The 18833-nt window shown below is 32.6% G+C and overlaps 1 pseudogene; it reads left to right on the top strand.

The window, feature by feature from the left end:
* The first annotated feature begins 13664 nt into the window (after positions 1 to 13664).
* On the top strand, positions 13665 to 13802 carry LOC145252992 (U2 spliceosomal RNA; annotated as a pseudogene).
* The last annotated feature ends 5031 nt before the right edge of the window (positions 13803 to 18833 follow it).

Here is an 18833-nt window from a genome sequence, read left to right as displayed (position 1 = left end):
GCCTTATGGGGAGGTGTGGGCAAGTTTGAAGCTGATCGAACCCAGTATGAACAACTGAAGCGTGATATTCGGAAAGGGAATGTACAAGAAAGAGTTGATGAGCTGGGGCGCCAAATTGGTCTGGAGTGTGAGGTGTGCGGGGGATTATGCCTGAGCAGAGTTGGGCTGATAAGCCACGAGACTGCTCATCAGCGCAATGGGCCACAAAACAGTCTTGTGTTGCCAGATCTAACTTGTGTCAACTGCGGGCGGACGTGCAAGACTGCAGGTGGTTTGAAACGGCATATGAAGGTTCATAGAAGTGACCGTCAAGCACGTGGTGCTAGTGCCGCTTATGTATGCACCATGTGTGCCAAAGAATGCCAGAGTTGACCGAGCTTAAAAGCCATTTTCGTGCGGCTTACTGCTGATCTATCTTCATGTTTCAATTTTCTAACGCTATATCAAGTAATGGCAATACTCGAGAACGAATTTGCTGCCATCATGTATGTGTACACATCAGTAGAGTACAAAAAATATAACAGATAAAATACACGAAAGTCAATAATCCCATTTGTATATGTGAAACTAAAGATCGCAAGAATTTCTCTTTTTTTTTCTTTTTTCTTTTTCTTTTTTTTTTTTTTTTTTTGCATAATGACTATAGGAGTCTATTCCCTGGGTGATAAAATCCCCTAAACGCGTCTAGTTTTATAAAGGTTTCCAGCCGTCATGCTTCAAGGCTCGCATCGTCGTTATGACAACGGATTCTATTATTACGAGTGAGCGGTCGCAATCTGTACGTTCGCCGCTGTCTGTTAAAAACCAGGTGGCGTTGTTTTTGTGATTGTTTCGCTGACGGCTTCAACGGCATTGAGGACTGTCTGACACTTCCGGTTTGAATCCATCATAGCGACGTAGAGTGAGCAGCGCATGCGTTGTACCTTCGGGAACATTGGGGCGGAAATTAACGTTCAGCAACAATGTGTCGGATATAAGGTTAGTAAGCAGGTTTGGTCATGGGCATGGAGCTATTGTGATTGTATAACGGTCAAAAAGGGAGGAGGATAGATGAAAGATAATGGGGACAGGAGAAGGGTACAGTCTCTGGGGTCCACATTTGAGACGAGGATGTGATTGGTATGAAAAGAAAGTGTCCGCAAAGACACGCGAAACAAATAGAAATTATTAATTAGAATTCTTGAAAGGTGTGATACTATGATTTTGTTAGTTTTTGGGAGTTTTTTTTTTTTTTTTGTGCGTATGTGTGTATGCGTTAAATGGGCGTTTATTTACAAGAAGGCAGTCGAGTTCGGGTTAGGGTTAGAGTTACAGCGTAAGCTCGGTAGAAAATAGATAAGAGAGCACCGCTAAATTGGATGAACGAGTTGATTGAAAGAAGAAGCAAACGGAATTTTTAAAATTCAAGAGAATTCATAAAACACTCTACATGATATATATATATATATATATATATATATATATATATATATATATATATAGTTAGTTAGTTAGTTAGTTAGTTAGTTATAAAATATATATGGCGATTAAGCTACACTGAATATTGCGTGTTTCATCCACTCTAGGATTCTTCAGGCTTATGCGCATAAACTTGAAGAATCCTAGAGTGGATAGAACGCGGAATATTCAGTGTAGCTTAATCGCCATGTATATTTTATAAATTACTAACTAGCTCTACCTACGTATTGAGCACTTTTGAAGTAAATACTTGAAGTTTACGCATATATTTATACTTTCGTATTTTAAATTTATGTGAGTAAATGAAGTAGTTATATATATATATATATATATATATATATATATATATATATATATATATATATATGAACAAATGATTAATAAAACATGTTAAAAGACATCTTAAAAAAGAGTTAAAAACATATTTAATTTTAAAAACTGAACCACAAGATAAGTAGATAGTCCTTAATCCGCGGAGTTTCGAAGAAATACTCTCCTTCTCATCAGAGGGCAGGAATTAGCAAAATGCAGGATCGGATTTTGCATATAAAAGTATTTAATGAAACTACAAGTAAGTCACAGATCTTACTTGGTTAAAAAAAGGGTGAGGTAAGGGGAACAGGAGGCAAAAGAAAAATAAAAATAAAAAGATTTCACATGAATGGACAGTCCGGTGAAGGGTAAAAATCCAAAAATGGTAAAATCCAAAACGGTAGAATTTAAAATTTCAATCCAATAGGTAAATTCCAAATGGTCATATTATAAGCTCTATTTCCTTTTCGGTTTTATTGAGCTTTTACATCTGGCTGAGTTTATTTTACTTGTAAATATTAACTCTTTAATATTTATAATATATTTTAAGTTTACCATTTTGATTACCTTGGTAAACTTATTGTAATTTTTATTCCTATATATATATATATATATATATATATATATATATATATATATATATATATATATATATATATATATAAACTTATTGTAATTTTTATTCTTATATATATATATATATATATATATATATATATATATATATATATATATATATATATATATATAGTCTTGGAAGTTTTTGACCTTTAAAACTATAAAAAAAATTATCATTCGTTAGAAAACCATTTAGTCAGTAAGTCATTCAATCACCTGCAATCACTACATCAACTTGCTCTCTCGAATTCACTATAGTACCAGTAATAATTTATTTTCCAGGGATCATCAGTTTTTTACCATGTAATACTGTTATATAAAAATAAAAATATTGATATTTAAAATTTATTCAAATTTGCAAAAAAAAAAAAAAAAAAAAAAAAAAAACTTATAAACCTATAAGGAAGGTATACAAAATTTTAGTTATTCGACAAGGAGTACAAGTAAAACAAGAAACCCCTTATTCCATGGAGTTTCGAAGAATGCAATTCTCCTCATCAAAAGGAAGAGGTTTGCAAAATATATAATTTAATTATCGTTAAGAAAAATCAAGAACAAAAATTCAACATGAGTTTAAAAGCGATAAAAATAACACGTAAAATCATCTTGGACCTCGTGGTGTAACAGTTAACGCACTCAACCATAGCACATATGGTATGATGTTCGAATCCTACAACAGCCAAGTTACGCTGACGAACGGTAGTACCACGATACACGTGTTTGTAAATTAATGCTATATACATTATATATATATATATATATATATATATATATATATATATATATATATATTATGGCTATGTAAAGACTAAATTTAAACATTATATATATATATATATGTTTAAATTTAGTCTTTACATAGCCATAATATATATATATAGCATTAATTTATATGTATATGGCATTAATATATATATATATATATATATATATATATATATATATATATATATATATAATATTTAAAGTCCACGTATGCTTCTAGGATAGTGATTTAAAGGTTATGAAGGTTTTTGTGAGCATAAAAACGATGTTACTTTTTGTATTTAATATTTTTATTATAATTTTTTTGTATTTCAAGCGAACCTCCGCTCTTGGTCACAAAAAAGTATCGAAATATATAATAGGATGGTTACTCGAAGTTGCCTGGGATTGAATCACAATCTCAGATTTTTATTATCACAATCGGTGAAATCGCCCTATTTTTTTTTTTTTTTAATCGATGGATTACCTGCTCTAGTAAGGGAATCTCCTGCACTGTACCGAGCGGAAGCTTCACATGCCTCCATGCAGTGATTTAGTCCACAATACATTTTTGTCTACATTTCACTATACAGAATCTACTGTGGATTTTATAAAATTATCTGTCAATAATGGTTTCACTTGAAGTTTAAACTGCAAAAGTCAAGTATCATCGTTAAATTGTACACTAAACAGAAACATTCATTTCGAACGCGTCCCTGTTATATCAAAGAACCTACCGTTAATTGTATATGCCGGGCCTTACTGGCTGCGCGGTGATAATTGCTTGAATTAAAATTGAACATAAAGAAGTCAATGTTGGTGCAATTGTGCCTTACATAGAAATATTCATTTCGAACGCGCAACTGAGTATGAAGCTAGTGTGATTGTATAACGGTTAAAAAGGGAGGAGGGTAGATGCAAGATCATGGGGATAGGAGAAAGGGACGGTCTCTGGGGTCAAGAACCTACTGTTGATTTTATATGTCGGGCAAGTGTACTTGTAGTGTAAGGCTGTGTAATATGTTAGGTTTGGTGAAAATAGCCTGCTCCTACTTTTATCGGATTATTTCGATTATCGATGCTGATTGAAGAAAAAAACCTATCTAAGAACACCGCCAGGCACATGTGAAATTTCATAAAAATCTGCTGATCCGTTTTTTAGTCTATAGGGAACGAACTCACACACACACAAAGTTCCTTTTTATATATACATTAGTGTCCTGACAATGCCACAGGGGGAAAAAACTGAAGCAGTAAAACTGAAGCTGCCTGCCAGGACACTATATATATATATATATATATATATATATATATATATATATATATATAGGGTGCCCACAAAGTCTGGCTACATAATGTAGCCAGACTTTGTGGGCAACCTGTGTATATATATATATATATATATATATATATATATATATATATATATATATATATATATATATATATATATATATTTATATATATGTGTGTGTGTGTGTATATATATATATATATATATATATACAGGGTGTCCACAAAGTCTGGCTACATTATGTATTTGTGGGCACCCTGTATATATATATATATATATATATATATATATATATATATATATATATATATATATATATATATATATATATATATATATACATGGTGCCCACAAAGTCTGGCTACATAATGTAGCCAGACTTTGTGGACATCCTGTATATACCACATTTTTTGGCAATTTTCTAAGTTCCAAATCTTCAGCGACTATTGATTAAGGTAATGACCTGAATTGTGTAGTGGGCTATGTTACATCTATCCTTACGGTAGAACTTGAGGGGATCATCACTTCTTTACAGCCATAACACGTTTCAACCATAGTTATTTGTTTTCTTATGTTTTCATATGAATTACAAATATCGGATATTTCTCAAAAATGATCTGAAATAAATACAAGGGGAGCCTTGACTCCAAATATTTCTCATGTGTTATATCTCCGCTCTTTGGTTTTCATGCATAAAGTAAATTTCGCAGTGTATAAGGATTATTTGATACTGGAAATATCAGTAATCGTACCTTATCTCCAAAAGAGGGGATATTATGACCTCCATAGAATGGAAATATGTCACAAAGTTTAACAAGGTTTTTTAATATAGATCCACAGAATATTGTGATAAGTGTTTCAGGTATGGTATAATAAAGTATGGGGTTTATCTATTTTATTTTTACTTTCATCATATTTTGCTTTGGTTTTGATACCCCCAAATTCGAAGCTATCTCTTTACAACCCTTCCTTTTCATAACCTATAATATTCTATATATATATAAGCGAAAATATATGCATGTATGCATGTATGTATTATGTCTGTGTGTATGTTTGGATGTCTACTAAAAACTTTCGACAGACGCGACGAAAATTCAAAAACTCGATATCACATCGAAGCTCCATCCTTTGCTCGAAAAATATCGAAAAATTGGCCAAAAACGTTAACTTTTTCACCCCGAAATCGACAATTTTCGACAGGGGGGTGTCAACAAAAACGGTCCTCTCGTGACAATAACCGATTCTACGCATGCGTCAGATGACATCGTGACTTTATTTACTTTAAATAGTTGAAAAACCGAACAAATTTCATGTGCGTCGCTTTAGCTCAGTTGGATGAGTCCTTTGTTCATTATTGAAACGTTTTGGGTTCGAATCGTGGTGCGAGATGGGTTTTTTTTTTGTTTTTTTTCGATTTTTTAAATTTAAATATTGAACCAATCTTTCGTTTTTCTGCTTTTTTTTTACTTCGCTTATTATTAGCGACACCCAAAAACACCCGGGTACCCACCGATTTTTTAAATTTTAATATCGAAACAGGCTTATTGAAGCCATTTTTCACGTGTTCGTTTCTGTTTTCATCGTTCATTTGCCTTACGTTAGTTTTTTTTGTGTTTTTCCCCTGCTTAAGTGTTAACGTTGTTTTCTTTTTATTTCGCTTATAACAAATAAACCTACGTCGTCGTCGTCGTCGTCGTCGTCGTCGTCGTCGTCGTCGTCGTCGTCGTCGTCGTCGTCGTCGTCGTCGTCGTCGTCACGCTCGATGACTTCCGGCCGTGCACCTGTCAATTTCGTTCTTAAATAAATTCAAACATATTTCACTAACTCATTCTGGCTGGCCGATTTTATTTTCAAACTTCGCCTCGGAGCTTCGGGTTAGATCCCTCCCTCCTGGGTTCTTTATTATTTAACACCACACACACCTCCAAACACCCAGGCATCGCCGGGTACCCCCCGCTAGTCTATATATATAAAAGCGAAAATGTGTGTATGCTTGTATGTAGGTATGTGTGTTTGTATGTCTCGCGAAAACTTTCGACACAGGTCACGGATTTTCACGAGATCGGTATCATTTGAAAAATCCAACCTTCGCCTGACAAATATCGAAATATTGGCCAAAAACATTAATTTTTTTCACCCTAAAATCATCAGTTTTCTACAGGGAGAGGTCAGCAAAAACCGTCCTCTCATGACAAGTTCGCTTTTACGCATGCGCAAATGACGTCGGAACATGATTTAGTTTAAATTTTAAAAACCGATCAAATATCGTCGATCAGTTGCTTAGAGGGCGGCATCATTATCTAAGGGTTTTGGGTTCGAATCGTGGTGTGAGTTGTCATTTTTTTTTTCAATTTTAATATTGAAACAGGATTATTTAAGCCAGTGTTTTTTCTTGGTTTTTATTTTTCAGATTTTGTAAAGAAGTTTTAACGTCCGTTTTTCTGTTTTCTTTTTCGCATTTTCTTTTTTTTTTTTTTTTTTTCCCCCATTTTTACATTTAACATCGTTCGTTTGCCTTATGTTAGTTTTTTGGAGTGTTTTTTTTTCGATTTTTTTTTTAAGTTTTAACATTTTAATATATAAAAATATTTACTTCGCTTATTCTTATGCTTTGATTACCCCCCCCCATCCCCGCCCGAGCACACACACTTCTAAACACCCGGGCAACGTCCATTTTCTGTAGGCTGTTTTTGAACCCAGTCAACGACAGGTACTTTTGCTAGTATATATACACACATATATATATATATATATATATATATATATATATATATATATATATATATATATATATATACTATTGTTTGAAATGAACTTTGTGTGTCTGTGAGTTTATTCCCATGGACTCAACAACAGCTGGATCGATTTTTATGAAATTTCACCCTAAATGTGCCTGTCAGTGTTTTTAGATAGACTTTTTATCGGATTGTCTTCGATAAGTATCGATAATCGATAATCGAAATAATCCGATGAAAGGAGGAACTGTTTATTTGGACCGAAGTTAACACCTTACACAGCCTTAACATTACAAGTGCATTTGAGAAGTTTTATTACCACACAAGTCGAAGGCTATGACATATTAAATTAACAGTAGGTTCTTTGATATATCAGGGGCGTGTTCGAAATAAAGCATTCTCTCGGTGCCCCCGCGATGGGCTCCCAATTAGAGTAGGGAAACAATCGATTTGAATGAAAAATGGGCGATATCACCGATTTCGATGATAATAACAATATGGGAGTGTAAAGAACTCGTTGATTATCATGTAATCCCGGGCAAAATCGGGTCTCCCTGCTAGTATATATATATATATATATATATATATATATATATATATATATATATATATATATATATATATATATATATATAAGTCAGCTTTTTTTTTCTTTAACTAATTTAAATAATTTCGAATGAGATCTAATATTTGTGAATGACTTTTCCTTTGAAGACATGAGCCGACATCGAAAATCCAAAACTGTATTCTTTATTCAAACAATAAATTTCTATTGTAATATATATATATATATATATATATATATATATATATATATATATATATATATATATATATATAAATTTTAGTCATTCAATGAATTTAAAAATTTATGACGTGAAATGTTTGAATTTCAAATCAAAAGATTTTTATTATTCTATGTAAAACAAAGAATACATTTGAAATATTATAACTCCTTATCCTATAGGATTTCGATGCCTGCCATCTCTATTTGCTAATATTTTCTCCTCTGGAGAGATGGTAGGCATCAAAATCCTATAGGATAAGGAGTTATAATATTTTAAATGTATTCTTTGTCTTACATAGAATAATAAAAACTTTTGATTTAAAATTCAAACATTTCACGTCATAAATTTTTAAATTCATTGAATGACTAAAATTTGATTTATTTGCTCTATCTTGTATATCGAGCAATTTTTATTTAGATGGGATAATACTTATAGAATATTACTACCAGTAATATCTTGTAAAACTTATAATCATAGGTTTCCATACCAGTTGATTGTAAGATAATTTTATTCTGAAGAATATATATATATATATATATATATATATATATATATATATATATGGCAGTATGCTGAAAACTAGAAATGCAGTTTACATCTTTAAATGTCCCATAGGAGAATGCGTCTCCAAAAATAATTCGTACATTGGCATGACTCGAACCAGCTTATCCCGTCGTTTAACATGTCACCTGTCTTCCCCGAATAGTTCAATCTATCAGCACCTCATAGCACACCAACCCCCTAAAAATTAGTTTAGAGACATATTAATAAATAACACAGCCATTTTAACTGTCTCATATTGCGAGGTGCGCCTCCCGATCTTTGAGGCATTGTTAATCCACATTAATAGACTAACGATTAACCAAAACGAAACGGAGGGCACGCTCAAGTGCTTTTGAGTATTTTAATGATTTTAAGTGATTTTAATCGTCTTTTAATCATCTTTTAATCGTCTTTTCATTTCATCTCGCTACTTTCATTTTTCAATTTCATTTTTTATTTTTTTACTGCTCGCCTGAGGATGACCAATGGAGGTCGAAAACGTTCGCGATTATGGGAAATTTCTTTTTTCACTCGGAAAAAACGCTCGGAAAATGGTCCGACAACGAGAAAAGGAGGATTGCAAGAAAAACAAGAGTTATCTGTGATATTTAATGAAACGTGCATAAAAGAAAAACTGCTGCCTAAATATACTAATATATATATATATATATATATATATATATATAGATAGATAGATAGATACTCGGTTCATGCATGTTTTTGGAACGACCATCATACACACACACACACACACACATATATACATATATATACATATATATATGTATATATATATACATACATATATGTATATATATATCGTATATATCTATCTATATATATATCGTATATATATATATATATATATATATATATAGAGAGAGAGAGAGAGAGAGAGAGAGAGAGATAGATAGATAGATAGATAGATAGATAGATAGATACGCAGTTCATGCATGTTTTTGGAACGACCATCATACACACACACACACACATATACATTTATATATATATATATATATATATATATATATATATATATATATATATAGCGTTCCAAAATATGCATGAACAATTTATTTCGCCCAAGTTAAAAGATGGGAATCGACAACCCTAGCCGATCAAAGTTACTCACAGGCGGAGAAGTCATTCGAAAACAAGAGTTGCACATTGTGAGTCTTCCCGTACAATATTTCACAGTAGGGGAGAAGGCGGTGAAGGCGGAGGAGGGGGGGACGAAGAGGAGGCGTAGATAATGGTTTCACTTAAAGTTTAAAATGCAAAAGTCGAGTACCATGGTTCAATTGTACTATAGACTGAAACATTCATTTTGAAAGCGCCTCCATCTTATAAAAGATCCTACAGTTGATTTTGTGGTATTATTTTTACATAATTACTTTAATTACAGTTAAATGTATAAAAAGCAAGTATCATGGTTCAGTTATGCTCTATAAAGAAACATTCTTTTCGAACGCGTCCCCGTCTTATCAAAGAACCCACTGTTTTTTTTATACTTCGAGCCCTTCTGCTTCTGCGATGATAAAACTTCTCAAGGCACTTGTGGTATTAAGTTGTGTAAAAGTGTTATCTTTGGTCAAAATCGAACTTCCTTTTTTAATCGGATTTTTTGATTATCGATTTTCGATACTTATCGGATGTATTTCGATACAAAACCTACGAGAAGGCACATCATTCCTCGTATGAGTCAGTATGTAGTCATGACAGGTTAATATTTTGCCAGGGTTTATCTTTTCTTACAAAGGGATCACCTTTTATTAAGGTCCGAAGGCCACTCGAGCAAAAGATTTACTAAGTGCCAGAATGTCGATTAGATAATATCGTAATGACGGGTAATGGTGGAAATTGGGTCGAATTTGATTATGTAAGAAGACTACTCCACAAGTATTTATTTACATTAGACTTGAAAACGACCATATTGTACTGAGCTAGAAAGCAGCCCCGCAGTATGAAGTTCCACAGGTCGACAGTTCTAGGAAAGAAACTTTGGTTGTGGAATTTGCGTATAGTTTTAGGCACAGATAAAGAGTAGGAAAAATTGTTGAAACGTCTCTTCTGTGAGAAAAAGTTTGTAAGAAAAAGAAAAGGGGTCACTGTCCACTAGATTTCGAAGACGGTTTTAAACCTTATCAAGGCAGCAAAAAGCAATCTGAGCAGATTCTTCTTGGGTAAGTGTTGGGACGATTAATCGGAATCGGTATCGGAATCGAAAAAATTGATGCCTATTTTCCGATGCCAAAACGATTCTTTTAATTGTCTTTTTTTATTTGATTTTGTTTACAACAAAATCTTCCATTGCTGGTAATAATGATAAAATAATAAATATTTATTGATTTTAAAATACCAGTAAAGCTAAAAATCTATAGATCATCCTCCACGAGTGTAATTTTTACGTTTAGGAAAATATCTGCATATGGAGGTTGCGTTGTCGTGTTTTAACATGTTAAACAAACCCGCATTTGGCTTCGTTGATCTAACGTAAGGGTCGGCAACCTCCGGCCCGCAGGCCAAATCCGGCCTTCGAGTGAATTTTGTTTGGCCCGATGCCTTACTCAGGACGATATAAATACAAAGGAACCAAACCACATGTGTGTGTGTTTTTTTATTTGTTTTTTTAGTTTTTTTTTTTTTTGTTTTTTTTGTACAGAAATCGTGGAAAATAGCAACTCTATAGTTTAATATTTATAGATTTATAAAGAATCGGAATCTGTAATTGTATCGGAATCGGGAATTTAGTACGGAATCGGTAATTGTATCGGAATCGGTAATTGTATCGGAATCGAGAAAAATGCTGGAATCGTCCTACCACTAGTATTTATCGATTATAACAGTAGGGGATTGTGTTGGGAGTAAGCTAACTTTTAGAGCGATAGAATGATCCAATCTTTTTTTTTTTTTTTTTTTTGCAGCGACCTTGACAATGCTTGATGCAAGTCTTTCATTCATTGTTAAGGTCAGTCGTAGAAACTTCAGGTTGTCCTAACAAACTCTCATACAAATAGATCGAAGATACTCAAGTATGGTGTTTAGTAGGCAATTCAAATTCCCTCCTATTGCATGCATAGAAATAACAGAATACTGTCACATACAGTGTGCACGTCAAAGTTTACAACAAAGAAAGTTGATCCGTATTTGTTTCATGGCTTGTGCATCGGCAAAACAAGCGTTTACAGACCTGAATACACATATGGAAATAGCCCCGAAGTTAAACCATCGATTTTCCAAACGCCTTGTATATTTGATATATATAACTAGTATAAAGACGGTAGCTAATGGATGAAGGAATCGGTTAACGGTTCTTTGCACGACTGAAACGGTGAGAATATAAAGAGAAGCCCGTAATTAGATTTTGTACTTGAATGACCTCAACCTCCTACTCCCACACCTCTCCACTAGTTGACTGGTCTGTGGAGAGATCAAACCTTCCGCTCAATCGACTACCGATTTAATCGAACGGTAAATCGATTTATTGGATGGGCAGCAAACGATGGAGGTTGCGTTGTCGTGTTTTAACATGTTAAACAAACCCGCGTTTGGCTTCGTTGATCTAACGTAGGGGTCGGCAACCTCCGGCCCGCGGGCCAAATCCGGCCTTCGAGTGAATTTTGTTTGGCCCGATGCCTTACTCAGGGTACGATATAAATACAAAGGAACCAAACCACAGTGACCGTTAAGAGACTGAATATATTTTTGTCAAAATTCAAATTCTTATTCACATTTACCTGAAGAACGTTTACATATTATGTTTAATACTTTTTTTTTTCAAACGCGCAGAAAATTAATTTACATATTTGATAACATTGTTGTCCTCAATTACAATGTAACCAAAACTGTTTGGCCCTCCTTCAATAATCAGCGTAGTTTTTTTTTTACGCTCATTCTCCAAAATGTTGCCGATCCTTAGTCTAAAGCGTATTAATGAGAGTTTTTCAGTCGTTTGTGCCCCATGCTTCTTGGTTGCACCATTTATCAGAATGTAATCTGCTCCCCTCATAACACAGTCTTCACTCCACACGGACCTCGCTACACTAAAAACTATCTGGCAAATATACCCTGTTGATCAAGTGCATGAGAAAAATCAAACAATTGCGCTTAAATAGGCGATAAGAATCTTACAAAGATCTCTCGGTTGGAATGTATGAGATAGCAGGTGAATATCTGGCATCTGGTAGGATGCGCCATTCCCAACGTAAATAAAATGATAAGAAAATTGAAAAAACAAATTCAAATTTATCTGACTCATCAAGCGAATTCTATATCACGTACTAATGATATTGATATAAAAAAATAATTCTATATAAATAAAACAGTAGACGTATGTGTGTAAATATCTAACAGGTAAACTCTTAAACTACTGGTCACATAGCACTGAAATTCTCAGGAAATAATATTCATGCACCAAGGGTGGTTTATAGCAAATGATATCTTTGCTTACATGCATGTATATCGCATACAGACATCGGCAATTTGCATGTAAAATGTTAATTAAGCATTAGCTGACATTTTTGTGTTCAATGCGAATGCGCACATTCGGTTCATTCCTTCAATTTTTAGTCGCGTGCAAGCGACTCTATAAGTCACTCTGTCGGTCCATCGGTCGGTCGGTCGGTCGGTCTGTCCGTAACACTTTTATGCTTGGCCTTTTTGGTTAAGATCAAAGTTAATAGATGCTGTTCTTAGCTTTTTAAGCTTTTCTTTGCCTTTTGGTCAAGGCATCCATAGAGTGAATGAGGTATTTTGGTAAATGTTGCCAGTCAAGAGTAAGACTCCAAAGTCTACATTTATTACTTTTAATCACTTTAGTCACAAAGACCCTGAACCCTTCCCCTCCCCAATCTCTTGTAGGGCCTTGTGACTAATTTTGTTGTTTAAGAATCTTTTGTTTTTTACTTAATTGTATTTTCAAAATTTTTAAAAGCAATAAAATATATAAACAAGATCAAAGTGTAGTATCTATTCCGGCAGATACTGCAAGCAAAGACCATATGTGGGGGCGACTCCACATATAAGACCTTGGTCAATGTAGGGGCAACCCTTCATACCAATTGTCACTATCCAGCTCCCCTACTCCCCGGGGAGTTGGTCCCCATTTCCTCTTCACTCCTTACATTAAAAATCAACCTTGTGCCTAATTTGCTCGGTGGGGAACAAATAAATACCCTTTTCTTGGCCTTTTGGCCAAGATCAAAGTGTTGTATCTGTTCTTACTACATGCTGTACTTAAGTTTGTAACTTTGTGATATAAAGTGGGGGATCACTTTTCTGTATTAATTTAATGTAAAATGATCACCCACTTTACAACCAGTCAGTCTCAAAGCCATTCAAGTCATTCTCCAGATTATTCAAGTTGTTTTTGAAGGATTCCAGCTATTTTTTAAGCATTCAAGTCATTCTTAAGATCATTCAATTCATCCTTAAATTCATTAAAGTCATTCTAAGTCATTTACTTTTTATTTATTTAAGTCATTTCAGCCCATTTTTCGGTCATTTTAGTTTATCTTTAAGAATTTCATGTCAATCCTACATTCACGCATTCATTCATTATACGAGAGCACGCGACTAATGGCTATCGGCCTTGTTTTATCCGGCTGGAACGCTCGTTTTTTTTGTTTTTTTTTTGTTTTTTTTAATTCTAACTAATAACACCAACTCATTTTTTATGTCTTTGTATTTAAAAAAAATCATACGTAAATTTTACTCGCGGTTTGAAATTTGTAAATATGAAAACAAACCTATATCTCTTTTTTACGATCTCATATTTACTTTATTTCATACATATTTTAAGACAGAGGAAGGGGAGAATGACACACGGAATACGAACTGTGGTGAAATAATAACGTCATTATTTAGAAAACCATTCTTAATATGGGAAGGGGAGGGTATTATTTAAACTATTCTGTACTTTCACCTAACAATTTATTAAATAAGAAACTGACATGTATTGTCTCTATTTTTGTTTAGTATTAGTTAACATTTAGTATCCGTTTCTAAATCCAATTTCTTGATTAGTTTATTGTAAATCAAGTGTTGCCTAATCACTAACTGCGGTTTGAAATATTTATTTTTTGAGTAGCATGAATTTTAAATAATGTGCTTCTACTGTGTAGTACCCATATTAAAAAAATATAAACAATTTATAATGAAACCGTGTATTTCGAAAACCTGCTGAGTCATTTTCCGGAAGTGACGTCATGTGTTGATTGAAGGGGGGACAAGTACGATAATGTTGCTTTGAAAAGTACTCTGGAGGCCGCCAGGGATGACCAAACATTCTCTTTTTTTAAGTAAGGTTGGAGTGTGGTGAATTAGTGCCTGTTAATTCTCCCAAGCATTACCACCACTTTTTTCTGTTTATGGAGAGGAGGGCAGTAGATAATTTCGCTGAAATGCTGCATCAGAACAGATACTACACTTTGATTTTGGCCAAGTAAGCGTAATAGTTTTCTACCAGGCATTACCTCCTCCTTAAAAAAATACAAAATAACCGACACAGCATATATTTTAAGAGGGGGAGAGGGGAATATAGAGTAAGTCCCGAAAATGGCTGAACCAGTTTATGATCTCAAAAAAACTTTATTTCATATATATTTTTAAGGAAGGGGGGATATGGAGTCAGGTCCGGAAACGGCTGAAGCAATTTAGGATCTCAAAATTATTTTATTTCACATATATTTTTAACAATGAGGAGGGGGGATATGGTGTCAGTCTGGGAAATTACTGAAACAGTTTACGAGCTCAAAATTACTTTATTTCATATATATTTATAAGAGACAGGGGGATATGAAGTCAGTCCCAGAAATGGCTGAGGCAGTTTATGATCTCAAATTTCCTTATTTCATACCTATTTTTTAAGAGAGGGAAGATGATATGGAGTCGGTCCCGGAAATGGCTGCAGTAGTTTACGATCTCAAAGTTTCTTGATTTTTTTTTTTTTTTTTTCTATTTTTAAGAGATGGGATGATATGGAATCAATCCCGGGAATGGTTGTAGAACTTCACGATCTCATAATTACTTTATTTCATATATACTTTTTTAAGACAGGGAGGAGGGAAAACTGGCATACGGAATACGTACAATGCTGAAACAATAACATTATTTAGAAAGCCATTCTTAATATGGGGAGGGTATCATTTTAACTATTCTGTGACTTCACCTAACAATTTAATAAATAAAAAAACTGACATATAGAATACGGACCGTGCTGAAATAATAACCTTATGATTTATAAAGCCATCCTTAATATAGAGAGAGGAGGGTATTTTTGTAAACTATTCTGTACTTTCACCTAACATTTTATTAAATAAGAAACTGACATACAGAATACGGACTGTGCTGAACTAATGTTATTGTTTAGAAAGCTATTCTTAATATGGAGAGGGTATATTTTTTTAACTAATCTGTACTTTCCTCTAACTATTTAATAAATAAAAAAAACTGACATACGGAATACGGACCGTACTGAAATAATAATGTTAATGTTTAGAAAGTCATCCTTAATATGGGGAGAGGAAGGAATTTTTAAAACTAGTCTGTACTTTCACCTAACAATTTATTAAATAAGAAACTGGCATACGGAATATGAACCATGCTGAAATAATATTTACATATTTACTTGGAAAATCTGCTGAGTCCTATTCTAGATAATATATAATTTCGCTTAAAATTGTAGTGTCGGTGGTGGTTGTGGTGGGAAAAGAAACACAGTAATGACGAATTTTCTATTGAAGCAAGTGTTACATAATCACTAACCAAGAAAATATATTTATGTATTTATTGGGAAGCACTTAGAATTCATCTTCTAACGGTGAATTAATTTTTCTTAAAATTATGATGGCTTTGGTGGGACGAGAAATTAGTTTTATATGTTGTACGATACTTGTCGAGAGTACGTTAAATTGTTTCAGATATATATATTTACATTACCCGTCAGAGGTTAAGAAAATTATTTGATATACGTGTTGTACATTATCTGTCCTAGGGATTGTAAAATTATGTAATATTCGTGCTGTTAATTACATGTCCTAGCGAAGTTCAAATTATTTCATACATAATTTTTCGTCCTAGATTAGGTAAAATAATTTTTTGCTCGAGATAGCAAATGATACATAGACATAAAAAAAAATTCCTCTCTCCTAATAACAACAGATATGTTCAAATTTCATTTTTCTTATTGTTTATACGGTCCTGGGCAACGCTGGATGGGCCTGCTAGTAAATAAATTTAAAAAAAAAAAAAACTTTCCATAATCGTGTTCGGAAAGTAATTACGTTTTACCAAAAAATATAATATAAGCTTCGTTTTTTTTTTTTTGTGTTTTTGTTTGTTTGTTTTTTGTTTGTTTTTGTTTTTGTTTTTTTAATAACATATCACCTCTTTGGAGTTTATTCAATTCCGAATCCAGTTATTTTTTTATAAAGGTTTCCAAGTTCGAAATATATTACACATATTTCATCTAGATGAAAATTGCTGTGTAATTCGTACCATGCAGTAATTTTTATATGTTGACTTACTCAACTTTTATCCCGTTACAATCTGGCAAAAGTTAGATGCTGTTGATTCAGAATGAATGCGTTATGCCAAATTGATGGTTGAATATCGTTAAATTTTTGTTTATTCTTGCATTAAACATTAATCCCTATTCATTCTTAATTGTGTATCGAAAGGATGCCGTAATATTTAGTTAGCTGCATCTTATCATCGCGAAGGACCATACCAATCTCACCCTGGTCGGCATAGTAGTTTCCGAGGAAAGTGGAATGGACAGACAGAAACACTACGTGATATATATATATATATATATATATATATATATATATATATATATATATATATATATTACTTTATTTATGATATACTTTAGTTTTACCATCTTTGATCATTTTGGTAAATTTAATTGTAATTTTATTTTATATATATATATATATATATATATATATATATATATATATATATATATATATATATATATGAACTTCTAACCATTGCGCTATTCGGTGATTATATACACACACACACACACACACACACACACACATATATATATATATATAATATAATATAAAGCTGAATGTGTGTGTGTGTGTGTGTGTGTGTGTGTGTGTGTGTGTGTGTGTGTGTGTGTGTGTGTGTGTGTGTGTGTGTGGTCACGAATAGGCTCCTATATGGTTGACTATTTAAAAAAAAACTGATTACATATAATGATAGAAGATGTATCGAGACACAGGAATGTGTACATTTGATCTGGCAGAACGGTAGTTCATTAAAATTGTGGGGTCTGCGTTCGCCCCTGGCCTCCCTAGAATGGAAATAGGCAAAAACTTTAATAAAGACTTTTCATATCTATCTGCGTAAGTATACTTTTATAATTATGTTTCAGTTTGAAGAAATATAGTATAATAAAATTATGGGGTGTTCGTTCGCACTTGACCTCCATAGAATGGAAATATGTCACAAAGTTTAACAAGGTTTTTTTAATATAGATCCACAGAATATTGTGATAAGTGTTTCAGTGTGAACAGGTATGGTATAATAAATTATGGAGTTTATCTATTTTATTTTTACTTTCATCATATTTTACTTTGGTTTTGATACCCCCAAATTCAACCCAAATTTACAACCCTTCCTTTTCATAACCTATCATACTTTCATAAATCAGAGTCCATTTTCTGTAGGCTGTTTTTGAACCCAGTCAACGGCGGTACTTTTGCTAGTATATATATATATATATATATATACAGCTGACCCGTCTCGACGATGCAGGAGAATATTTATACGTTCGTTTGTTGCCGCAGACCCAAAGATTTAAATGTAAAATTAAACGAATAAAAACAATTATCAGAAATAACAAATTTTAAAAAGAGGACCGTAAAATATTATAAAAAATATTATAAAAATACAATTATTTTAAATACATTATACACAATATTTTATAAATATTGTTATTTTGAATACATGAAGACAATGTTTTTAAAATACTATTATTTCAAGTACATTATCGACAATATTTTATTAATATTATTAGTTATATACATTGTAGACATTATTGCATAAATCATGTTATTTTAAATAGATTATAGGCAATATTTTATAAATATTATCATGTTAAATACATTATAGGCAATATTGTATTTATATTATTTCGAATACATTAAAAACAATATTTCTAAATTTTAGTATGTTATAATGGATAATAACGACTACAAAGTGTCAAAATTTCAGATTTTCATAGTTGTTAATTCTAACAAATATTAGGTTTTGAATTTTTGTCCCTTAGTTTTGGACGCTACTGTATTATAGACCGTATTCCATAAATATTATTATTGTAAA

The sequence above is a fragment of the Euprymna scolopes genome, chromosome 29 (genome assembly GCF_053919585.1).
Source record: "Euprymna scolopes isolate OS-2025 chromosome 29, ASM5391958v1, whole genome shotgun sequence".
Taxonomy (NCBI): domain Eukaryota; kingdom Metazoa; phylum Mollusca; class Cephalopoda; order Sepiida; family Sepiolidae; genus Euprymna; species Euprymna scolopes.
The sequence above is the reverse complement of the archived record's forward strand: the minus strand, read 5'-3'. Positions and strand labels throughout refer to the sequence as shown.